General features: G+C 35.6%; 1 pseudogene; it reads right to left on the bottom strand.

Moving 5' to 3' along the window:
- Positions 1 to 13232: 13232 nt before the first annotated feature.
- Positions 13233 to 14229, bottom strand: LOC143645613 (olfactory receptor 5T1-like; annotated as a pseudogene).
- Positions 14230 to 24778: the final 10549 nt, after the last annotated feature.

The following is a 24778-nucleotide window of genomic DNA, read 5'->3' as shown; positions in this document are numbered from 1 at the left end:
TATTTAGCACTGGCTCAGAAGTAGCACTACTTCCAAGAAAGCCAAAACATGACTCTGTTCCACAAGTCAGAGGAGGGACATATGGGGGTCAGGTAGTTGATGGAGTTTTAGCTCATCTCTATCTCATAGTGGGTCCAATGAGTCCCTAGACTCATTCTCTGGTCATTTCCCCAGCTCCAGAATGCATAGTTGGAATCATCATACTCAGCCACTGGCAGAATCCCCACATTGATTCTCTGATTCATGGAGTAAAGGTTATTATGGTGGGAAAGGCCAAGTGGAAGCCACTAAAACAGCCCTTACCTAACAAAACAGTGAATCAGAAGCAATACAGGCTTCCTGAAGGGATTATAAAGATTAGTGCCACTCTTAAGTACTGAACGGTTGCATGGGTGGATTCTCAACACATCCCACTCTACTCTCTTATTTGGTTTGTGTAGAAAATGGATAGGTCTTAGAGGATGACAGTAAATTATCATAAACATAAACCAGGTGGTGACTTCAATTGCAGATGCTGTTCCAGATGTAGTATCATTGCTTGAGCATATCAACATATTGCCTGGCACCAGGTATGCAGCTATTCATCTGGCAAATGTGTTTTTCTCAATAAGGGTCAGAACTAGTTCACATTTAAGTTGGCAATCCCAAAAGTATACCTTCACTGTGCTGCCTTGGGGGTATATGAACTGTTCAGCCCTAAGTCACAATCTTTTCTGCAGGGGACCTGATCATTTCTCCCTCCCACAAGACATCACACTGGTACATTATATTGATGATGTCATGCTGATTGGACCTAGTGCAAAAGAATTAGCAACAACTCTAGATATATTGATAAGGGCTTTGTGTCAGAGAATGGGAGATAAATCCAATAAAAATACAGGGGGCTTCCACCTCAGTGAAATATCTAAGTGTCCACTGGTGTGGGATGTATTGAGATATCTCTTCTATACTGAAGGATAAACTGTTAGATCTGGGCCCTCCTATGACCACAAAAGAGGCACAACATCTCGTTGATCTCTTTGGATTTTGGAGACAACATTTGCTTCATTTGGGTGTGCTGCTCCAGACCATTTACTGAGTGACCAGAAGAGCTACTAGTTTTGAGTGTGGACTGGAATAAGAGGAGGCTTGGAAACAAGTCCAGGCTGCTGTACTAGTGGTTTTTCCACTTAGGTCATATGACTGAACAGACCCAATGCTGCTGGAAGTGTGAGTGGTAAATAGGAATGCTGTCTGGAGCCTTTGACAGGCCCGGAGAATCAGAATGCAGATACTTAGGATTTTGAAGCAAAGGCTTAATATCCACTACAGATAACTACTCTCCTTTTGAGAAACAGCCTTTAGCTTGTAACTGGGCTTTAGTAAAGGCTGATCAATTAACTACAGGCTGCCAATTTACCATGAGACCTGACTTGCTTAACAAGAGCTGGGAGTTTTCTGAACAACCAAGCCCTAAATTGGGGCATATGCAGCAGAAATCAATCAATAAATGGAAATTATTACATAAGAGACAGGGTTTGAGTAGGTCCTGAAGGCAGAAGTAAGTTACATGAGGAAGGGTCCCTAAAGCCCAAGGGCCCACTCCTCCCACACTACATTCTCTTTCTTAGCCCAGAGCTGTGGCCTTTTGGGGAGTTCCTTAGACTAAGTAGACTGAGGTAAAGAACACTTGGCCTTGTTTACAGATGGTTCTGCATGATATGCAGGGACCACTGTAAGTGAATAGCAGCAACACTATAACTCTTTTCTGGGATGTCCTTAAAGGACAGTGGTGTAAGAAAATCCTCCCATGGGGCAGAACTACAAACGGTGCATCTGGTTGTTAATTTTGCTTGAAAGGAAAACTGGCCAGATGGTGCATTTGGATACTAACTCATGGGCTGTTGTTCATGGTTTGGCTGGATGGTCAGAGACTTGGATGGAGCATGATTGGAAAATTGGTGACAAAGAGGTCTTGAGAAGAGGTATGTGGATAGATCTTTCTGAGTGAACAAAAGGCATGAATATATGTGTGCCCCCTGTGAATGCTCACCAGAGGGTGACTTCAGAAGAGGAAGGTTTAATAATCAAGTGGATAAGACGACATATCTTATGGATATAAATCATCCTCCTTCCTCAGCTGCTCCTGCCATTATACAATGGGCTCATGAACAAAGTGGGTATGGTGGCAGGGAAGGAGGTTGTGCATGGGCTCAGCAATATGGACTTCTACTCACCAGGGCCAACCTGGTTATGGCCACTGCTTAGTGCCCCATCTGCCAGTCACAGAGATTCACACTCAGCCTCTAATATGGCACCATTCCCTGAGGCGGTCAGCCTGCTACATGTCAGCAGGTCGATTACATTGGGCAACTTCCATCATGGAAGGGGCAATAATTTATTCTAACTGGAATTGACACATACTCCAGATATGGTTTGCCTTTCCTGCACACAATGCTTCTGCAAACACTACCATCCATGGACTTATGGAATGCCTTATCCACTATCATAATATGCCACACAACATTGCTTCTGATCAAGGAATGAACTTCACAGCAAAAAGTGTGGAGATGGGCACATGCTTCTCATGAAGCTCCTTGGGAGGCATTTTCCTTCTTCATCTCCAAACATCTCTGGCTGGCGGACTCTCTGCTTCGTGGTGCTGCAGCACTCTCTGCCCTCTCTGAATCTCCCATTCTCCAAAATGCTTCCTCTTTTATGGGACTCCAATAAACTGATCAAGACCCACCCAAATGGGTGGAAACATGTCATCACCTAATCCAGTTTAACAACCACTTTTGACTAAATCATATCATCCAGGGAGATGATCTGATTACAGTTTCAAATATACAATATTGAACAGGGATTATTCTATGTTTATGAAATGGGATTTTGATTAAAACATGGCTTTTCTAGGGGGCATACATCTTTTTAAACCAGCACATTCCCCATCATCCAGAGAGAAGCAGCTGGGTAGATAGAACAGAGGAATGGCATTTTAAAGATCCAATTATGGGCCATTCTTACTGTGACTGTCTGCACACCAGCACCCCACCACTACCACAACTCCATCACCATGGAGAATACAAATGAATGCAATAATATATAGAATAATTTGCAGAGGGATCCAAGATTAATGTGAGCAAAAATCAGCAGGATGACAGTAAAATGTTTACTGGAGGCTTGAGATGGGATGCAAGCAAGAAAGATCTAAGTATTTTTCTCGATTTGGAGAGGTTGTAGTCTGTACAGTTAAAACAGATCCTGTCAGTGGAAAGCACAAATCTGATTACTTGTTAGATATTTGCTACAATATGTATAAAATATCTTTCCTTAATGGTCATAATTTTAAAGGTGAACAACCACATTCACATCACAAGATTGTGTTAATTTAAAGGTGAAGCAGGTGTGAAAATTATGTAATTTAGAAATATTTCCAGATGACTACCAATCAGGATAAGTTAGTCTCACATTTCCACTTGTATTATAAGAAAGTCCTTTATACCAAATGAAATTGGGCTCTTTTCCACCAATGATGTTGTTCCAATAGTCTTTCAATAATAGTGTGAACAGGACAGCAGGAAGTATTCCAGAGGTGGTTGCACCTTGTTTGCAAAGAAAAGGGTTAAAATGTCTTTTTATTTTCCAGTTTTTTTTTCTTGAGATGTATATCAATAAACTGGCATTTTGGGCTTTGCAGCTTGATGTGCCATTGTTATGGTTGTTCAAATTTTAACTTCGTGATAACACTCGGTGCTTTTCTATTCATATGGTAACTATTACTGCAATTTCTTGCATGGATTTTCAAGACACCTCTTAGTCAAAAGGAAAGTATAGCCATTTATTATATATTATATTTGCTCACATAGTCTCTAAAACAACTATGAAATAAATGTCATCAAACAATCACTATTAAAATATTTTTAAAAGCCATTGCAGAATAATTTAATCATGATGTTTTACTACAAGTAGTGTTTGATTTCTGTTTTTTTACCCTATGCCATCATACTGTTTCTCATTCGGTGGAGTGTAAGAAAAAAAAACGCATGAACAAAAAGCAAATAAGAACAAAAGAAAACATTAAAAAGTTATATGTATATGAAATGAAAGCCTCAGTGACTGAACACAATTTAATTCCCTATCTATAAATAGGAACAAGATTTCATCATTGTAACATTTTTATCACTCAGCATGTCAGAGATCAAAGTGTGTGACCCCATTTAATTAATTGGCCACTGCATTTTTCTGTATTTAAAAGGGTAAACCATGCTCCATGCATTGGCTAGGCTGCATTCAGTGACTTACAAATGCTTTATATCCATAACATGAAACACATATGAGATGTTCATATGTCAAGAAGAGAGTGCACATTCTTAAAATTTCTTAGAAATGCTCTGAGATCTAGATCAAAGATTTTGCTAATGAAAAATGGTTTCATATTTATGATATTAGTGAAGAAATATGCTTATTTAACTCAGATAATTCTTGAGTAAATTATATAATTAAGCTAAATTCTAATTTCTGTATAAATTATAACAGTTTAAATTGTTTTATGAAAACACACAAAGAAACCTTATAATAATTTATAATTTAGTTTAAGTGGCTAAGTAATAAAATAACGTATAAAGGCATCCATTAATATAATTATACATTGATATATTATTTGAGCATAATGACAATCAAAACTTTTAAAAAAAATTTCTCATTCTATCTCTCTACTCTAATTTTTCTCTACTTATTTCTCTGTCTTTCTTATGACAACCTATGGACTAGATACAGAAATATTTGCTGAAGAACATAATGGACAAAATAAGACTTAGGAAAGTAGGAAGGAACACCATGAATGGAAATAAACTTATGCAAACAAATTTTGAAAAATTTGTCAATAAGTAGTCCTTTAAGGACCATTACATAATATATTTTGACTATGCCAGAGAGATTTCAGCAACAATACAACTTTAACTTTCAGTTCACTAGCATGACTGAGAAGAAACAATTATGGAGGATTAAAAGTCTGCCTCTTTAACCTTGTATAGCAACGTCTGATTTAGCACTTATTGATCCTGTGCACTGGGAAAAGTAACTTCACTTTTTCAAACCAAAGAATAAGTAACAATGCCAAAAGTTTTGTGTGTCCTATTCAACTTCGTGAATATAGTGCCATTGCAAAGTGCTTATTTCTGAGATGCATTGAAATATATGTACTTAATTAAATTTTTGATTACATGTGAAAGCTGAACAAAATTGAGATAGCATGTCTACATTTATTTATCTAAAACAAATATGAAGTCATAAAAAGATCAATTATTTTTATGAAAGCATTGAAAAATAAATTGGACCTTAATCAAAGGCTCAGTATTTCTACTTCATATATATATATATATATATATATATATATATATATATATATATATATATATATATACATTTATTCTATGACAGTTATATATATTAAATATCATTCCCTCAGGACTATTTAGCTTGTTGTGCATATGCATAGCTTATTTCTCTTAAAGAGACTACAGAGGCTAGAAACCTTTAGATCGTGAATTTTTAATAAAACATGATCAATCTGAAAAACTCAAATAAAACCATTTACTCAATTCTCATACAATCTGAGGTCACAAAGTAACAGATATCTTTGTAAACAGCCTTGCAAACATTAAATTTGAGAAAAAGAAAAACTATGATAACAGTTAGTGGATTTTTGTGGATATTATTTTACATAATCTAAATAGCAATCTTCAAACTAAATAATGTCTTTTCATACATGAGAAAATGCACACCAAACTAGCTATATAATTGACAAAGTCACACAGGTAGTTAGCAGAACCAGAATTTAAGCTGAAATTTCTTTAACCCAACAGTTTATTTTTTTTAATTGCTAAGCTACTGGACCATGTACACTATCCAATAACATGTAAAATTCTGGAATCATTATTGCCTAGAAACAATACACACTATATCCTCTTCTATTTGAATTATTTTTATAAATTCATGAAGCTTAAAAGACTATGGAATTTTATAAATTATAGCAAAAAAGAAAGAATTCTGGTTTAATTATCAAACTAGTAAATTAGATTAGAAGATTAGAGGAAACTACTGCCTTTACAAAATGGGATTAGGATTAAAACATGGCTTTTCTAAGGCTCATACATCATTTCAAACCAGCACAGGATAGATACACATTAAAGCAATATAGTAAAAAAAGCAATATGGTAATATTATTCTATTAGTGGAGAAAGAAGCAAAGAATATGCATATGTATAGTAAAATTAATACATCTCAAAAACAGTTGGTTGAAGACCTTAGAGATGAACATGAGATATATAACATACATATGCTCATTAAAATCTACCTTATATTTACTTTATGAAGATGTGTGCCTTTTTTTAGGTTCAAATTACTCATGTTATCTACCCATTCTATGCACACATAAAAATGTATTTCAAGTACAGTTATACATACTTTATGTGGATTTGAGTGGCATGTCATATATTACTGGATTTAATCAGAATTCTATTAAATACTTAACTTATTTTCTTTCATTCAACATAGCTGTGCATAGGAAATCTGTACTAAAATTATTTTGCTTGGCTTCCCAACTCAGCTCATTTTCAGTCAGTTGAGTGGTGCTCAGAACCCCTGCTCCCCTCCAAAGGGCACAGCCTGTGATCAATCCTTTGCTTTTGCCACCCCAAAACCATCACTATATCAGAATAAGTTGATCTTGTTATTTCAGCACAATAAAAAATGTACAGAAGCAATTCAGATGCAAAAACATTGAAAAGGTAAATACTGTCACAGATATCAAGCTAAAGACATACTGGAAAGAAAATATTTGTCAACTCAAAATCATTTTAATGCAACATTTCCTTTGCATTTTTATTTGTTAGATTAGGAATAAAAGCCAAATGCATGACAGACTAAAAACAGCAGTATTATTTAATGTTACACTGTGTTCTATAACTGGGAAAGCTGAGGAAGGAAAGTCTTGAAAGCAGATAGCAAGTGTGAAATCTCACTTAGAAGCAAGGGTTTGAGTGAGATCATTTCAAATGGTGTTAACAGTTCCAGGCTTTGAATAGCTATTGTTTTAACTGAGTTCAAAAACTACCCCATAAGCAATTTACAACTTTCTTCTTTTACAAAATTACGAGAATTTGGTCATTACTCTGAAAGAAATGTCTATTAAAAATCTTAGTGTACATGATTTCCTCTTAAGGAAAAGTGAAATATTTATTTCCTGCCTTTGTAGGACACAAGCTGCAGACCAGATTGCAATAAAGGGCACACACTATCAATCAGAAAACAGGCAGAAATGTTAACACACAGGCCCTATCAGAACTTGTCAATCAGTTACTATATGACCCTACAAAAGTCTGTCAACAGGTCAGCATGCTGAACCTGCCAGAGACAGTCTTATGGACACTGTGGCTCTAAATTAAATCCCTAGACATATTTCTGATGTCCATGCCCACCTAGGTTAAAGTCAGAGAACTACCCTTACAATGTTTCAACCTGGCTTAATTGTTATATATTTAAAATATAAAAATATTAAAAATGCAAACAAGTCAAAATGCATACTGAAAAATGCTAGTAAATTTATCAAGTTTTGTGACAACATTCAACAATTGTTGAATGGTTTCTGAATTTGTCAAAGAAAAAGGAATGTGGACATGACTTCATAATCCAGAGATTCATTATTCCAGTTATGGGACACTGTTTCCTTTGTCCCTTGACTACCCCAAGCACAAATGAGTTTCTCTGGAGTCTGGATCTCCTGCTCACTGAAAAATCATACAACATAATTGTATCATATGTATCACAAGATTATTCAAAATGCCAGTACTTCTGAAGACCGGATGTAGGTATGATATGGGATTTCCAGAACCTCCCATGAAAAAATCATTTGGGCCTGGAGTACAACTGTATTGTATCCTGAATTTTAACTTATTACTTCTTGCATAAGCAAACCAAAACAAACAAACAATCAAAAAGACACATATACAATGATGAAGTCCATGATACAAGTTCATAAAAGATTTTCTTATACTATTTTCAAACTTATTGTAAAACTGAAATAAACAGAATACAAGATAATACAGCTAACAAGTAAGAACTAAATTACAATATGAGGATTAAGTGATAGGAACAGAAGTGTGTTCTCTAAATCTGTTCTAGATTCCTCTTTCAAGTTTGTCACAGAATTCTTCATTCAGTTTTGAAGCAAGGAAAATAATATGAAGTGGACCCTCTTTCTACAGTTTATACCAGTGAATTAAATGCCAAAGTCTTTATCTATTTCTCTCAAAACAAAACTTAGAGTTTCAAGAAAGCATATTCTGAAGTCTATCTTTTAAATAGAGTATGATGTAGAAAGAATCATAGTAATATGTATATACCACGAATTGGTTCAAGTAAGAAGAAAAGGCAAGGAGGACAGGGAAAAAAAGGAAATAGGACTTCCTAAATTACTCTCACCTAAGCACAAGTACCAGGACTGGAAACTCATTTGGGCTAAAGATGCCACCAGCCAAGCAAAACTACATGAAGCAACCTTAAATGAAAGTGCCATAGGTACCTCCTATACAGTTCTCATTCTCACATGGGAGGAGGCCATTCCCATCTCCCAACTCTTTTAGTCTTGCAGCCAAAGGACAAGAAAAAAGTCAGATGAATCAATCTGGACTCCACCCCAAAGTCGATACTTAGAGACTCAATGTGTCACACTTGCAAATGTTCATTTGTTATAGATTATAAACTCTACATCTAAAATAACCTCTTTAAGAGCAAGAGTCTTTTCTTCTACTTCTTTGTATCTTCCCCCACCATAGTTCCCACCCTACCCCAAGTCCCTCAAACAAAGATATGAGATACAGTGTTCTGGTTTGCTAAAGCTGCTGGAATGCAATATACCAGAAATGGGTTGGCTTTTACATTGGGGATTAATTGACTTAGAATTTACTGTTCTTAGGCCACGAAAATGTCCAACTCAAGGCATCAACAGGATGATATTTGGACTCTGAAGATAGTTTGCTGGTATCTGAGACACCTCTGTCACTTAGGAAGGCATGCAGCCAGTGTTTGCTGGTCTCGTGCTCCTGGGTTTCATTGCTTTCAGCTTCTGGTTCCAGTGACTTCCTCTCTAAGCTTCTGTGGGTCCTTCTCCAGGGCTTTTCTGTATGAAATTCTCTTAATTACATTTTAGCTTCTCTGGGACATTTCTGACCTTTCTGTACTGTTTCTGTGTGTCCTACATCCTCTTATAAGGGATTCATTAAGGGGATTAAGACTCACCTGGAAGGGAATGGGTTATATCACCATTGAAATACCCTAATCAAAATGTCCCATCAACAACAGGTCTGCACAAATGGAAATGGATTCAAAGAACATGGTCTTTTCTAGAGCAAACACCACCACAGTGTCAATAATATTAACCATTAATGCTAATATTTCCTCTGGTGATTTCTTTCTCCTTCTAGTCTTCCTCATTATGCATATATAAACCTTTTGTTATTGCCCCACAGTTTTCAGATATTCTGTTCCATCTTTAATTCTTTTATTTTTTACTCATTTTCTCTCATTTTGGGAAGTTCCTATTGACATATCTTCAAACTTACTGATATTTTCCTTGGCCGTATTCAATCATTTGATGATCTCACCAAAGGCATTCTTTATTTCTCTTACAGTGTTGATATCTTGCATTTCCTCTTGATTCTTTCTAATGATCTCTATCTCTATTGACATTACCCACTCTGTTTTTTTCTGACCTTTTATTATAGCAATACTTATAAAATAATACATCTCATTTTAACCAGTTTCAGATGTACAATTCACTGGTATTATTTACATTAGTTATTGTGCTACCATCATGCTAATTCAAACTTTTTTATTACTTCACACACCAATTAAGCAATAACTCCCCAATTCCTTCACAACCTGGCCCCTCGTAACCTGTAATCTGCTATCTATCTCTGGGAATTTGTTTGTTCTAATTATTTCATATATTTGAATATACTGTAATTTGCCTTTTTATATCTGGTTTATCTCACTCAAGTTCATCCACACAACATTATAGCATGTATCAGATGCTATAATTCTTGTAGCAGTGAGGAAAGCAAACATTCTTGTCTTGTCCTTGACTTGAGGCTGGAGGTTTTCAGTCTTTCAATAGTAAAAATAAAATGATAGCTGTGAATATTTTGTATATGTCTCATATCATATTGATGAAGATCCCATCCATCCCTTTTTACCAAGTGACTACATTAAGGAATTGTGTTTGATTTTGACAAATTCCTACAAAAATTCATATAATACACTTCACATATTAGCCTTGTGTATTACATTCATTTTTTTCTTATGTGAACCACCATTGCATTCCTGGGATAACTCTTAGTAGTTGCTCATGGTGGGTAATCATTTTAATATGCTATAACATTCAATTTGATAGAATTTAATGATTTTGCATCTGTATTCATAAGAGAAATTGGTACTTTTCTGTGCCACTCCTTAGGCTCAAGTAAATCCAAGGCTTTCACTAATGGGCAGCAACAATCAGGCCCCAGGAACCCTCACCTGAATGTGGACAGGCCACCAGTGTGGGCCATTCAAGCCATCAGGCAGAATTAAGGGAGGGGCAGGGACCTAGGGTAAACAAACTGCCTTGGGGCTCTGAGAAATATCTTACTTGCTTTTCTTTATTTCCTATTTTCAGAAAATAACATTAGTTATTTGCTGAGTCATTGTCTAGCCTTGATTGTCCTGCAGAGTTTGGGAAAAGTTAATCCTGTCAAATTCTACCCATTTTTCATTGTATCTCAGGGCCTTTGTGCCAGATCTGTCTAATTCCACAATCTTGCTTATGTCACCTCCTACTCAACTGTTTTGGTATGTTGTCCATATTTTCCTTCAGAGCTATCAACATATCAATCTCAGTTATTTTAAATTATTCCTCTGATAATTCCAATATCTCTGCCAAATTTAAATCTGGTACTGATGTTGTGTATTTTCAGATTTTTTTTGCCTTTTAGCATGCCCTGTGTTTTATTGTTTAAAGGCAGACATGGTGTATTAGGTAATGGGAACTGAGGTAAATGACTTTTAGCATGAGGTCTTATGTTCATCTGGTTGGGACTTAGGCTGTATTTATTGTTTCCTGTAGTTGTGAATTTCAGCAGTTAAATTTCTTCTGTTCTTGTTTTTCTCTCCTTTTTTGTCCTTGTTTTTCTTGAGGGATTCCTTCTTTATTTGGTCTGAGCCTTTCAATTCTTAACTGTTGTAGTGCATTCTTCTGTGCAGTAACCCTATTAATGTGTTGATAAGATGTGGAGAGAGGTATATGTTCTATAATCCCATAAGGTTTCAGTCTTTTAGCAAGTCTGTGTCCTTGGACTGTGACCTTCATGAATGTTTTTTTTTTACCCACTAATTGATGCAGGGGGAACAGACACACCTGGATTTGGGTTTCTGTCTTCCTCCAGGAAAGCTAAGCTCTGATAAATCTAGGTTGACTAGACTATGATAAAATAGCATCACTTAAGGGCAGGAGTTTCTTAAGGAGAAAAGTATGCCATGGGAATATTTCAAGTGACTATTTTTCTTTTCGTATTGGTGAGGCACAAAGGAAGTTTTCAGTGGGAACCTGTCGGGGCTCCTAGAAGTAAAACTCAAGAAGGTGAGGGGATGCTCCTAAGGTTGGGCCTCTAGGTTTTTTTTTTCTTTCTGAAGTTAGTCCACCCTCAATCTTCAGCAGTCACATCGAATATTAAAATTGTAATTCAAGGAAAAATTAATCTATCCCCTTTGAGTACTCCTGTCTGGAGCTGGCTCAAGGGGAGTTTCTGTAGCTAATGAACAAAACTTGGAACCAAAGTAAATACAGAAAAATAAATAAGGTAGAAGCATGGATGCCTTGAAAGGAAAATATTTCCTTTATATGCCTTGCTCAGTAGGTGTAACTTTGGGGAGCAATAACAAATGGAAAGTCATTCCTCATACACAGAGAGTAAAAGTACAGGTAGAAGTTGAGCCCAGTACCCTGCATTCTAGGAATCCTCAAATATGAACTAATATTTTTTAGCTTGTTGGAGTATCTATAACTATAGTCAGTTGAAGATTCTTCATAACCTGCAATTTTATTTGTCTTTACTGATCCTTATGTACTCTATATACACATCATGTAGTTTCAGTATATTTTGAGAAATGTCAGGATAGATATAATAAATATATGTAATTGGGATGTGGAAAAGAAACACTTTAATGATGTAATAAAATTCTATGGTCTTGGGCCAAAGAGTGAAAGACACATCTAGGGGCCTGGGTAGAAGGATACATGGAGCAAGTGAGTTGAGCACAGAGAAGTCTTTTCATGGATTTCTGAAGGGGAATTCACTTCATTATAAGTACAGAGAAAGTACTATGAAAAATGTGAAAATATATGAAGCCACCAAATCCTGAAGACATTAACTCTATAACAAGTGAAAATCAAGTTACATAATGATTAAAGACAATATATGTATATCAGTGAATGTTTGATATGGATATGTTTGAACATATTCATAGCCATATAGATGACATGGTTAATCTAATGCCGCATAGGAGGGCTAGCTAATTATTTATTTGGAAACATTCTCAACATTCTAAAGTAGTGTTTTATTTTGCTAAAGCAGCCAGAATGAAACATACCAGAAATGTGTGGGCTTTTACTACAGGGATTAACTAGTTACAAATTTAAAGATTTAAGACCATGAAAATGTCTAAATTAAAGCATCAATAGAAAGATACCTTCACTGAAGAAAGGCTGTTGGCATCCAGGGATCCTCTATCATATGAGAAGGCACATGGCCATCATTTGTTTGTCATTCATTCCAGGGATTCATTGCTTTTAGCTTCTGGTTTCAGTAGCTTCTCTCTCAGCTCCTCTGGATCCTTCTTACTTATCTGGGCATTTTTCTCTGTCTAAGCTCTCTCAGCTTTTCTTTGTTTTTTATCCTTTCATACAGGACTCATGCAAAGGATTAAGACCCAACTTGAATAGGCTGGGTCATATCTCAATTTAAACAATGTAATCATGAGGTCCCACCCACAATTGGTCTGCACCCATAAGAATCGATTAAAAGAACATGACCTTTCTTGGGGAACATTACAGCTTCAAATAAGCACAGGTATATCAGCTAAAAACAAGCCAATTTCTTCTCTAGTTCTTGACCATAAAGATATGGACTAACCCCCAGCATTCTTTTCAGTTTGACTCAGTGCAAGAAATGAACTTTATTAATGAACCAATTTTTCTCACACAGTTTCTTCATTGCCTCTTTAACATCTTTGTTCCTCAAACTGTAGATGACAGGATACATACAGCATGGTAATTATTACAGTGTAAAGTATAGACACTATTATATCATGGTCCAAAGCATAGCTGGAACTTGGTCTCACATACATGAAGAGGAGTGTCCCATAATAAATTGATGCTTCAGTCAGGTGAAATCCACAGGTGGAAAAGACTTTTTGCCTCCCTTCAGTAGAATGCATTCTCAGAATGGCCAATAGAATAAAACTATATGAGATCAGGACTATTGATATAGTAATTAGCTCAATTAACCCAACAAAGTAGAAAAGTGGGAGCTGGTTGATGTGAGTGTCAGAACAAGAAATAGCAAGGAGTGGAGGGATGTCAGAAAAGACATGTCTAATTTCATTGGATGCACAGAAGGATAAGCTAAAAGTGGCCACTGTGTGTATAGTAGCATGCAAGATCCCACCAAATTAGGAAGCAATAATGAGTGACACATAGACAGGAGGTGACATTTTAACTGAATAGGAAAGTGGATTGTAGATTGCTAGATAGTGGTCATGAGCCATTGCAGCCAAGAGAAAACATTCTGTGGTTCCAAAAGTAAAATACAGAAACATTTGTGTTGCACATCCAAGAAATGAAATGGTTTTATTCTCTGCCAGTAAATTTACCAACATTTTTGGAGTTATAACTGAAGAATAGCAGACATCCATGAATGACAACACACTCAGAAAATAGTACATGGGGTTGTGGAGCCGGGAATCCCCAATAACCAATAAAACCAGTCCTAAATTTCCTATCAGAGTAAAAAGATAGATTGCCAGAAATAGGAAAAACAGGAAGACATTTAGCTCAATATCATCTGTGAAACCCCTCAATATAAACATGGTGATCTCTGTCAAATTTTTCAACTTAATATTGCATAACTCCAAATGTGATGGTAACTCTGGCATTGTGTTTTATGTAGGGCTGCAAGGCAATATCTGGTGAAATAGGGTTCACCCAATTATATCTCCATGTCTCTTTCTTAGAAGGGCATATGATAAGCTAGGCAGTGAAAGGACAGACATTGATGAAGAAATGGGGCCCAAATGGATGCATTTCTCTGCATAAATAAAAGAAAGACATGGTTTCATTCATATTTTTACAAATTTGTCATATGAAAAAAATTTAAAAACTGAATTTAAGTGGGTTATTTTTTCTTAAATATTCTACTGCCTTTACTTATATCACATCTTAAAAGTCACTAAAGCAATTAATGTCTGGATTTTTACATGCAAAAATGTTACAGTGGAGGGTAACACTTGAGTATCAGTCCAAAAGTTGCTACAACATATATGAAAATCTTTTCTTTGATGATCATGATTATAAAAGTAGAGAAACCATATTTAACTCACATAATTGTGTTGAACTTAAAAAAGGAAAACAGGGTGAAAATTACCTAATTTTAAAATGTTCCCAGATGGCTAAAACTAGAACAAATTAGATTTATGTTTCAATTTATCTTACAGGACAACCTTTTTACACCAAAATATTTTATCCACTCTTTCTTGGCAATGATCCTTTTGTTTTAGTTCCTTTGGAATTGTTGTGAATAAAACAGCAGAAGTAATTCTGGAAGTTTAGGTACCTAGTATGCCATCAAAAACAGTGAAATCTTTTTTTTTCAGTTTTCTTTCTTCAAAAACTGACATTAAGTTGTCCATTTTTGGCCTCTTCAAGTTACTGTACCATTGTAATTGCTTTTCAAATATTAACAATAACTGTGAAAGATATCTCTCTGTGCACTTGCTCATTATTTCTGTGAAGTCCTTGGCTGGGTTTCCAGACATAATTCTATCAAAGAGAGTAATAGCCATAGATTAAATATGTTATCATTGCTTACAAAGCTTCTAAAATAAATATAAAATAATCAGTAATAAATTGATTGCATAAATCTACAGTTATTGTTCTGCTACAGTGCAAAATTTTAATTCTGATATTTTTCCTATGCCATCAGAGTGTTTCATTAAAGGATTATGAGGAAAGAAAAGTGTATGACCAAAAAAAGTTTAAAAGCAAAAAGCAGAAAAAAAAGCAAAACATGAAAGAGGTATCTGCATCTGGGTACCAGATGTATCAGTGACTGAAGCACAATACTGAACCCACCATAGTTAAGCATGAGATTTCAGCATGGTGATATCTGTCTTTCCTTCAGAATGATATAGACTAAGATTGTTAATTCATTCTTAAGAAATTGGCAAGTTTTCTGGGGTTGAAAGGAATGAAATATCTGTTATGCTCTGGACTAGGCTGTATTCCATGACTTACAAATTATTTATATGCACAACATGAAACACAATAGAATTTTGTCATATTTAGAGTGTACATTAAGAAGAAAATAAGGAAATCAGCTTAAAACTATTTCTTTTTGGAATTCATATGTTCCATCCTCCAAATCACTAATTCTATCTTCTGTCTCTTTAAATCTATCATTGTAAGTATCCATTGTTTTTTCCATCTTTTCTACTTTATCCTTCACTTCCATAAGTTCTGTGATTTTTTTTCAGTTTTTCTATTTCTTCTTTTTGTTCAGCCCATGTCTTCTTCATGTCCTTCCTCAATTTATCAATTTCATTTTTGAAGAGGTTTTCCATTTCTGTTCATATATTCAGCATTAGTTGTCTCAGCTCCTGTATCTCATTTGAACTATTGGTTTGTTCCTTTGACTGGGTCATATTTTCAATTTTCTGAGCATGATCCGTTATCTTCTGCTGGCGTCTGGGCATTTAGTCAGATTTCCCTGGGTGTTGGACCCAACAGGTTGAAAGATTTTTCTGTGAAATCTCTGGGTTCTGTTTTTCTTATCCTGCTCAGTAGGTGGCGCTCATGGCACACGTTTGTCTGCGGGTCCCACCAGTAAAAGGTGCTGTGGGTCCTTTAACTTTGGAAAACTCTCACCGTGGGGGAGGTTCACCAGCCGAAGTGGCTTGGAAGAGTGCCAGCAAGCCTGGGGGTCTGAACGCGGGGAGGGTCACTGGCCGCCGCAGCCCGGGAGAGCGCCCATCTGAATTTCCTAATCGGCCCGGGGTGCCAAGCATGGCGGGAGGGCACCAGCTGCCATGGCCCGGGAGAGTGCACCATTCCCAGCCGAACCGGGGAGTCACGTGTTTGGAAGGGACCCCGGTCACCATTCTCCGTGGCCTGGGGATTTCCGATCCAATTCTCTCAGTTGGTCCGGGGGGCCATGCGTGGTGGGGGGCACCAGCCACTGCGGCTTGAGGGGACTGCCTGCCCAATTCTGCCAGCTGGCCCAGGAAGGAGGAAGGGAGGGACTCCGGCCACTTGCCACCCCGCCCAGGGAAGCCCACACCCCTTGGCAATCTCACTGGAGGGGGTTCTCCCAGCCAGTGAGCTGTTCCAGGATGGGGTACACTGTCTTCTTCATCTCTGTCATGACTCCAGGAGCTGTACTGTATCGTTTCTACTCCCCTAGTAGTTGTTCTGGAGGAGGAAAGGTGGGGATGGCAAGGCTGTCAAGGACGGTGGCAGAAGAGCCGGTGGAGGAGGAAGAGGGCACGGTGGTGGTTGGAGAGCCACTTGAGTAGGAGGAGAAAGGGAAGGACAAGATGGCAGATGGAGAGCCACCAGAGCAGAAGGGGAAAGAGAAGGCAGTGGGAGCGCCGACAGAGAAGGGGAAAGAGGAGGGCTAGATGGTGGTGGGATTGCTGGCAGAGAAAGAGGAAGAGGAGGGCTAGATGGTGGCGGGAGTGCTGCTGGTGGAGAAAGAGGAAGAGGAGGGCTAGATGGTGGCAGGAGCACCGGTGGAGAAGGGGGAAGAGGAGGGCTAGATGGTGGCGGGAGCGCCGCTGGTGGAGAAAGAGGAAGAGGAGGGCTAGATGGTGGAGGGAGCGCCGCCGGTGGAGAAAGAGGAAGAGGAGGGCTAGATGGCGGCGGGAGTGCCACTCAGCTTAAAACTGCAATTGTAAAGAGACGAATGCCATATGTCATTATTTATCAAGAAAGGTTGATGACAGAATCATGTGGAAGATGATTAAAAAGAGTAAATAGCAACATAAATATAGGACTAGAGAACAAAAACAACTCATTTGATACTTAGAAAATTCAGAAGTAAAAAGTATATAATCAAAGCAATTTCTGATTTCTGTAAAAATCCAAGCATATGTAGAGAACGCCCACACACATACCCACACAAAAATATAATTATTACTAATGTAGTTTAAATGGCTATATTAATAAAATAACAAATTGATTTATAATATAAATATATTAATACATTGTGTATCATAAAACTATATTTCTGTTAACATTAAACCTCATTCTCTCTATTCCTCCACCTTCATCCCTCTATTCTTTTACCCTCCCATAACCCTATAGTGAATGAACTAAAAATATTCAATCAAGCTTTAAAAAATATAATACTCTACAAAATGAACTCATTACAAAATACATTTGGCTGACATACACAGAAAAAATCTCAGCTATGTTATAATTCTAACCGTGACTTCTTTGTCATGTGTGACACAAGACAACACTTAGAGTAAAAACATTATATTTGGTCCCTAAGGTATTAAAATCTCTGATTTAATACATAATGATAGTATGAGCTTGAAAAAGTAGCTTCATTCTTCCAAAAAAAAGAACAATAAACCTGACTAAAATTTTCAGACCTAACTTGCTCAACTACACTTACATGCTATGATGACAAAATATTATTTATGAACTGCATTAAATTATTTTCTATTAAATTAAATGTGTATTTTATGTTTAGGATACATACAGTTGAAACATGGCACCCAAATTTTATTTATGTGGGAGACAACGAATAGAGAGACAGATAATCAATTTTCTTCATCAAAGCATTGAGCAATGAATGTGCTTCAAATCATAAAGTATTTTTCTTTTAATTACATATGTTTGTTATATGACACTATCTGGATATTAAAATACATTCTATTAAGATTAAATGCAATGCATCTCATTATTCTATGCATGAGTTGCCAGTAAAATTCATCTATTTCACTACAATCTGCCTTTGCCCTGTCAGTAAATAATAGTGCTTTCCCTTAATTTCCCTGATAATCTTGCTAATATAATTTTCTGGCAACTGTTGATATCTTCTGTTTTCCATCTGTAGATTAAGAAGATGGTTTATGAATGAAGGTATATTTTATATCAAATGAAGTGCATTAGAGAATTTCTCTTACTTCACTACAAGGAACTGGATACATGACAGAGAAGAAGTTAAGATTTAGCTACTTCATCAAGCTGATCTTCAAACAAGCAATTCTGATGCAATATTTGAGGAAATGATACTGCACTTAAAAAATCATTTTTTAAAATGATTTAAGAAAATATATATATGATCATTTTGTAAGACTCAAAACCATTTCTGCAACTCTCAGCTAGGTAGAAAACTTAAAGTAACAGACGTCCATGACACGAGTTTTATAAACATTCAATTTGAGAAGAAGGAAAGCTTTGATAACAGCTATCACATATTATTAGGAGTCTGAGGGTGGGGAAATTTGTGTACATTGGCTTGTGCAATCTACATAGCAACCTACAATCTAAAAATATTAGGGTCCTTCCATAGAGGAGGATTCTCAGACCCAATTAGAAGTAGAACATGATAAAGCTCACACAGTTAGCTATTCAGAGAGCCAGGATTCAGCTCAGATTTTTCTGAGTCCACTCTCAATGCTATTTCCACTTGGCCATATTACAATACCATTGAGACATACCAAAATTCTGGAGTCATTGCTTAGACAATTTACAAAATACAATCCTCACTTATTTGTATTCATTCATAAAGCCATCAATCCTAAAAAACAAACATGAAATCAAAAGCAAACAAACCAATTAAAATCACTGCTAGATCAATTAGCCAACTAGTAAAATAAATTTCAAATTAATTTTTATTCCTCCATTAGAAAAAAAGAGCTCAATGTGGCATATATTCAATGACTAGTTACACACTAATTTTCTCCTCGTTTAATAAAATGTCTTGTTCCTCCTGCCCCTATTCTGACTATTAACTTTCAACAAGAAAGTTAAAGCAAATTTCTTATTATAGATCTATTTACCTAAATACAGAGGATGTCCCTCCTATTTTCTTTATTATGTTGCCTGGAAGGAATGCCGTTACAGCTTTAGTATAACAGTAAGTTAACTAGAATCAACTATATCAAATGTAAATATTAAGGCATGCAACATTAATATATTAAAGCACAAAGTTTGAGATTCCTGATTACAGCTTCTGAAATATTTCATAAGTGATAAGAAAAAATAAATCTTTTACCTGTGAAACTGAACTGCTAACTCAAAGTAAGCTCTGAATATTAAGCATGTGGATTATTTTATTAGTTCTTGAGTTGTTCTTGAAGTGCATAGGGATGTTCCCAGGAGAATCCACACTAGCCCTCTTTTGGGACATAAAAGCACAAGTTGATTTTTTTTCTGTAGAAAAAAGTGAATGGTTCTAGAATAACAGACCCTATGATAAAAAAAATGAAGACATGAATGAACTTTGACCCTTGGTAAAAGATATCCATCCCTGGAAAAATAGATGACATAGAATTGGAAAAAAACCCAATTGTGTAAAACATATCTTAACTATAATATTATTGAGCTAGGTGACATTGGGTTAATGACATAAATTTCCTGAAATCCAGCTTCCTCCTGGGAACATAACCTGTTTAATTTTCTCAAAATCCAGTAAGTATGTATACAATTAAATAATATGAATATGAAATATAAATAATATGAATATAAACTAATAATGTGAGAGTATTAATGTGTGGCAGAATTTATAATTTTCAATCGAAATGAGTTTATTTCACAATTAAAATTCAATGTTCTGATACACAATGTCAATCATTAGGAAAATAAAGTCTCTAATTTTTAATGAGAAGTAGTGTTATATTTTAAATTCTATGATTTCTGTATAACAAATCATATTTTTCTTACTGTGTTTAGGCTTTTTATCTTTGCATTGAAATTCACTATTGGGAAAATAATTGCTTCTTGCTTGATATCATAGGTAACTATGTCTTTATTATTTTAACCACAGTGTGCACACACACACTGTTTGAAATATATCATAGCTCATGTTCCTTATTTATCTGTAGCTCACAGAGAGGAAGAGCATATGTTAGAAAAGTGCATTAAATGTTTTGGCATAAAAATGCAAAGCAAGCAGCATATTCCTGCTTGTGTTATTATATTTTTTACAAAATCTAATAAAACTCAATTAAGTGTAGGGAACTATTATCTGTGCCAATTTAAGTATTATTCATCTTCAAAAATAATCCTGGAAGTAGCAGTTAAGTGTTGAGAAGATAAGACTGCCATAACAATGTATCATTAAACTCACAAACTATGGAGCTTCCTTTCCCAAATGAGTTTTACATTTTCTAATGGTATCAGAAGTGAATCAATTTAGACCTAATAATAGTGGTAAAGAATAGAATGTCTGAGTAGGAATCTCTTCAAATCATTTCAGATACATAGTTTTTTATAAGTGCTACCAATTTCACACAATTGTGAACATGGAAATATTGTTAGCCTCCATATTGTTATATAAAAAAATGAAAATCACACATAAATTATCAAGTAAATTTAGGCCATTAAATTATTGCCCTCTCATTATTTGCATTTAAGGAGGCTCTGGTCTGTAGACTTGAATCCTTCTCTGATTTTTGTTATTGCTATTCAAACAGGTAAGTCAAAGTCTTGAGTTAGGACAAGTCAGCTGGATCCAACTTCATTGAGCTGACTCTCTTCACCCTCTTTGGATTTGCAAATTACCCTAAACTACAAGTTAGCCTTTTCTTCTATTCCTCTTCATTTGCCTATTAATTATTTTGGGGCGCTTTGTACTAATCATGTTAAACAGAATTGATTCTCAATTTCATGCACCTATGCACTTTTTCCAAATATTCATTCATTTTGAATGAATATTTATCATTCAAAATATTTCATTCCTCTTCTGTGACAACCGAGACAGTGGTCAACTTCCCATCCAAATCAGAGAACCATCTCATTTATTGGCTACTTTGCCCAAATGTACTTTTTTGTGGGTTTGGTGTGTAGTAAATGTTTTCTTCTGGGATTGCTGGCCTATGACCGCTACATAGCAATGTGCAATACCTGACTCTACTCAGTAGTCATGCCCCAGAATGTGTGGAGCTATTTGGGAGGAATGTTGCATGTGATAGGCTTCAAAAATTTTCTGATCTCCTTCTAGCTGATAAGCATCTACCGTTCTGCAATTCTAATATCAATCATTTATTCTGTGACCATGACAGCTCTTTTAGCCCTGTCCTGTATAAATACATCCAGCCTAGAGATGGTGATCTTTGTCTTAGCTGAGTTCTCCACGATGACTTCTCCTCTCATTTTCACCGTCACTCACACTGCTATTATCTTAGCCATCCTGAGAATCCAGTATGCAGCCGGCTGGCAGAAAATCTTCCCCATCTGTGTGTCCTGCCTCCAGGGTCTAACCATCTTCTATGGGTCCCTGATTTTCACATATTTGTATCCTGATAAAATATCTTCCTAGACCCAGGCATAGGTGGCATCTGTGTTCTATATTATCATTCCAATGCTGAATCTTCTGATCTATAGTATGAGAAAGATAGATGTGAAAAGTCATACAGAGAAAATTATTTCCATGACTAATCTATGTATCTTACCATTAAAACAAACCTGGATGACTTTAATCATTTAATTACTCCAATGATTGAGAAAACATTAGTTACCTCAAATGGCATAATATAGATTAAATGCTGACTTAGAAACTTGAAATTTGTAATATGAACTATAATATGCAAAAAAAGTAGAGAGGCATCTGAACAACACCTGAAATGATTGCCTTACCACTGATATGTGAGCATGCATAGTAAACAGGGGGAAAATATTAAATTGCGGCTTAATATAATTAGATGTTCTGCTTTCTCAATTGTTAGTAAATTGAGAGTAGAATATTAAGATGTTAAGACAAGAGGATTGCTAAATTCTAGTAAAACAAGAAATGGTAGTTGATAGCCTGAGAGCAAAGCAGGAAAGAGTACAGAACTAATAAGAGTAAATATCAGCCCAGTGAAAAGATTGGGTCAGTTCAATGAGGTTCAAGCACTAATGGGGCACTCAAGTAATATGGAGAAATCTCTTGATGACATGGGGTTGTTTTGCTAAGAGAATTAAAATTTTGATCACTTATCTGTGATGAGTTTGATTGTTGATTACATAGAAAAACAATCAGTTTATGATGTTGAGTGTGTCCTCCATTAAGAATAGCAGAGCTTAATTTCCAGGTAACCTTATGGCACCTTTCTAAGGCCAAACACCTAATAAACACACCTAATAAACTGTGTGTGTGTGTGTGTGTGTGTGTTAGCAAATGAAGCACTAGCTGTAACATATTTCCTCCAATAGTTTTGGAATACATAGAGATATACTTATTTTCCAAATTCAGCAGAAAGCTTCAGTAATAATGAATCTGCAGTGTTAAAAGGAAAAAGAAAGTGCCTTTTTGTTCCTTGAACAGAGAATTACAGGGCTGAATATTCTTTAATGAAAACCCAGATAAATGAATTCTCCCAGACATTGTTACAAAATCCTTCCATACTGCCTTTACTATGCATGAGTCATTTGTAGCAATCACGGAAATGAATGGGGACATTGCATTTAAGATCTATGTTGAAAGGAATCAAAGATTAATTGGATGAGATTTTTTTAAATGAAATGAGTGGGTGTATAACATTTCTCTCTATCCACTAAGATGAAGACTGGAAGTTCCTTGAGAGAAAGAATAGCTTACTCATATTTTTCTTCTCAGCATCTAGCAAGTAAATACTGTTTGCATTTTTGTATGTGTGAGGTTGTATTTATAGATGTGTTATTTTATACCCACAAGCTAATAAACAATAGTTTTATTTGTTTTTTTCCTAGTTTCTGGAAACAGTAATAATTCATTAAGGCCAAGGACTCCATTGTATTTATGTTTATATTTTTCATTGGTATTTGAACAGTCAAGTAAATATTGAAATTTGATGATTTAAGCCCACAACAGCAGATCAATAGGGGATGAACACCCAGCCAAGTGGACACCTGAAATTAATACTAAACTAAGATTAAGGAGAAAACCTTAACTACAAATTAGAAATTCCTTATAAAGAATAAAATAAAGCATAGAGAGCAAAAACACACTTTCATTAATTTGTTGCCTTCCAGAACAAAACTGAATAACCTTTAAAGGAAGACAGATAGTCCAAATCCTCCAAAATCTATCATTCAGAAAATATACTATATAATAAAAACTAAGCATACGACAAAGCAAGAAAATATGAAGTATATTAGCAAATAAAAGAAGTTAATGGAAACAGTTTTAAAGATGATCCAGAATGAAATGTAAAATATCTGAAATGAAAAATCATCTGAAAGGACTAAACTTCAGGTTGGAAGCATAGAGGAATATATTAGTCAACTTGAAGCAAGGTCAAAAAATGTTTTCAAACTGATGAAAAGTGAACAATAACATAGCCTATGTAAATGAATAAAAAGTTTAAACATGGATAAGATTTTATAAAACTTTTGAGAAAAATATCAATGTACAGATCCATGAAATTCTGAATAGCCAAAGCACTTGAAAACCAACTCCTACACACAAGCACATTCATGCACCAAGGAATGGCATACTCGAGCTACAAAATATGAAAGATAAAAAGAAACACTTAGAAATGCTACAGATTTTTGAACGTTGATCTTGTAACCTGCTACTTTGCTGTACTTATTTATTAGCTCTAGTAGTTTTGTTGTGGATTTTTCTGGGTTTTTGACGTATAGTATCATATTGTCTGCAAACAGTGATATTTTTACTTCTTCCTTTCCAATTTTGATGCCTTGTATTTCTTTTTCTTGTCTAATTGCTCTGGCTAGAACCTCCAACACAATGTTGAATAAAAGTGGTGATGATGGACATCCTTGTTTTGTTCCTGATCTTAGGGGGAAAGTTTTCAATTTTTCCCCATTGAGGATGATATTAGCTGTGGGTTTTTCATATATTCCCTCTATCATTTTAAGGAAGTTCCCTTGTATTCCTATCTTTTGAAGTGCTTTCAACAGGAAAGGATGTTGAATCTTGTCAAATGCATTCTCTGCATCAATTGAGATGATCATGTGATTTTTCTGCTTTGATTTGTTGATATGGCACATTACATGAATTGATTTTCTTATGTTGAACCATCCTTGCATACCTGGGATGAATCCTACTTGGTCATGATGAATAATTTTTTTAATGTGTTATTGGATACGATTTGCTAGAATTTTATTGAGGATTTTTGCATCTATATTCATTAGAGAGATTGACTGTACTTCTCTTTTTTTGTAATATCTTTGTCTGGTTTTGGTATAAAGGTGATGTTGGCTTCATAGAATGAATTAGGTAGTTTTCCCTCCACTTTGATTTTTTTGAAGAGTTTGAGGACAGTTGGTACT

Source organism: Tamandua tetradactyla, chromosome 9 (genome assembly GCF_023851605.1).
Source record: "Tamandua tetradactyla isolate mTamTet1 chromosome 9, mTamTet1.pri, whole genome shotgun sequence".
Lineage (NCBI taxonomy): Eukaryota > Metazoa > Chordata > Mammalia > Pilosa > Myrmecophagidae > Tamandua > Tamandua tetradactyla.
The sequence above is the reverse complement of the archived record's forward strand: the minus strand, read 5'-3'. Positions and strand labels throughout refer to the sequence as shown.